We start from the raw sequence: 2902 nt of genomic DNA, 5'->3' as shown, positions 1-2902 counted from the left end.
CACCCTGTGAACTTTGCTAGTGCTTATGGCAGGCAAAAATAATCCACATTAATACTTTGGTCCACCACATGGGTCTAAATGCCAATTAATTAACTATTAAAATGAGCTAGAATATTGAATTATTCTCTATAATAATATGAAATCAGAAGTTTTAATATTTAATTTGTTATTATCTGTATGATTAAGGGTGGGTCAACCAGTAAAGACTGCTGTGGGACACTGAAGCACAGAGATTAGCCTGTAAAATACTGACAACACAATAAGCTCATAAATGGTAAAACAAGTAAATAATCATAATTTTTAAAAAGTCGACAAGAAAGCAAAGAAAAGCTACCTTGTTGTCAACGAGCATCATATGCACAGTATGTTACAAAGAGAAAAATGATGAGGAATAGTTTTACACTTATTTTGTTTGATTGGGCTCAGTTGAATGGACCACATACATACGCCTCTGAGTTTACTATCACCATGCCGTTTCCATGTATCAGGCAATCCCTCCCCCATGTATGCTTGAAGGGAAGTAACGGGGGATCTGGCATCAGAATACAAAGATCCTCATAAAGACTTAAGATAATAACATAATCTATATTATTGATCTTATTGAGCAAAATGTATTTATGTTGGAGAACCTTTTTCTTCCATTTTACTTACTTACTATTTGGCGCATTAATAAATTGTTTCAACAGCTACAGCTCTGTTTCTGAAAAAAGAAGACATTTTATAAAATGTAAATAATAAACAAATCAACCAAAAGCTGTTTTTAAAGGGAAAAACATTAAATACGGTGTTGATACTGAGAGTATGAAAGTTTGCATCAGTGGACACAGTGAGGGTGTGGTGTACCATTAATTGTAAATAGTACATACAATTTTTTGAGCAACATATGCTGTCATCTATTAAAAGTGTGGTAAAATGGTCTACCTGCAGTCCAGATGGGTCACCCAGTGAAAACATCTGGAATGTTATAAAGTGGAAAAGAGAAGTTAGTCCCACAGCTATTAAACAACTAAGACCAAATATAAATCAAACACTTGGAATTTGTTGCTAAAAGAGTTGATGTAACACAACATGCCACTGTTCAAACTTTTAAAAATGAGTTTCTAGCATCATGGATCCATCCATCCATTTTTGTTAATGTTTAACCATTGGGCACAGAGAAAGGAGGGGTTCTCTCTCAGATATCATAGGGTGTAAAGCAGGACACACCTCGGAGAGGTCTTGAATCCATCAGACTGTAACGGTTTGACATTTTTAAAAGTGATTTAAAATGTGCTGCATTATGTTTTTATTTAGTTTGCACAGAAATGAAAGCTTTCTTTGTCTACATCTTGCCTGTTCATCTGTTATTGAGACAGCACTAGTACTTTAAATGAATGTCACACAGGACAAAAATTGCATCTTTGATCAAATTTGTCCAAAATATTAATATAAAATATTAATAAAAGAAGCTCGAGAAAACTGAGAACCAATAAAAATGTTGTTTATTTAGTTTTCAGATGGTTCATTTACAGTGGAATACAGATTATGTTAATATACCAACACACATTTTAGCAGTACTTAAAGTACTATCTGCTAATCAAGCTATGAGTCTTACACAGTAATGTGTGTCTCTGTGTTACAAAAACTGTGGAATAGCTATGCAATGTCCATGTAATTATCAGTGTTTAATAACTCAGCTCAAAGATATGTTATTTGGTTGATTGGATGGATGATTGGATGACTCCTTCTTCAATTATTTACCTAATTATGACTGACTCGCAGCATTGTGTTTCCATTATTTATGAACTTTGTGGACAATGTATTGTTTTATTATGATGTGAAGGTCGTCCAACAGAAATCTGTGCAAATTAGAGTAAAGGAAGATTCCAAACATTTGCATTGTAGTCTTATTTTCCCCAGTAAACCATCTCTCTCTCTCTCTCTCTCTCTCTCCCTCTCCCTCCCTCCCTCTATCTATCTATCTATCTATCTATCTATCTATCTATCTATCTATCTATCTATCTATCTATCTATCTATCTATCTATCTATCTATCAGATTTATATTACTTTCCCCCAAATATACCTTATTAATTATTTTACACAGGACATATACATGGTGGTTTGTCAAATAAATAAATAAATAAGTAAATACACAGATACAGAAGCCAAGGTAAAAATGTCTAGTTGAATGTCAAAGCATGGATTCAGAGATGATGGCATGTGAAACCCCAGCAGACAAGATGGGATTATATCATAATAAGTTTATCTTAGCAATCACCTTTTTTCCTGCTGAGACTATAGCATTATTGTCCTAATAATTATATTTAATAATGTCTTTATAAATATAATAAATACCACTTAAATTTTAAAGGTCATATTATTATTATTGTTATTATTATTATTCGTAATAGTAATAGTAGCATTATTATTAATCCATTCAGAAGTTGGTCACTTTGCAGTATAGCTTCTTTTGTAAACCCGTAGATAAAAGGGGAGTGTAAAAGTGAGTAAAACAGTCTTATAAGTATGTTATATTTTCTTCTGTTTGAATAAATAACATGAAACTATATTTTTCTTTTAATTTATTTTGCAATTCTCTCGTTTCAAGAGCTAATCACGCTTCTGAGAAACGGTCTACTTTTTCATCTGCTTGCTGGGCGCATCCATTTTCCCGTAGGGGTGGCCCACATCCCCCTATTTAGTGAGCGATGCGATATTTAACATTTTCTTATTGTGAGGAAATTTAAACACTAGTTTAGTGAAATCGTGTCTTGGTGCGATGTTTGCCGACTGGGGAGCCGTGACAGACCACAGCAGGTCGTGTTTTAGCAGCCGTCGCACCCCTTCACCGAGCCGCTGTGGGAGCGTCTGGAATAACCTTGGTGTGAGCCAGTTGAGAGGCTGGAGAAGAGAGCGAGAGGC

The sequence above is a fragment of the Pelmatolapia mariae genome, linkage group LG6 (genome assembly GCF_036321145.2).
Source record: "Pelmatolapia mariae isolate MD_Pm_ZW linkage group LG6, Pm_UMD_F_2, whole genome shotgun sequence".
Classification (NCBI taxonomy): Eukaryota; Metazoa; Chordata; class Actinopteri; order Cichliformes; family Cichlidae; genus Pelmatolapia; species Pelmatolapia mariae.
The sequence above is the reverse complement of the archived record's forward strand: the minus strand, read 5'-3'. Positions refer to the sequence as shown.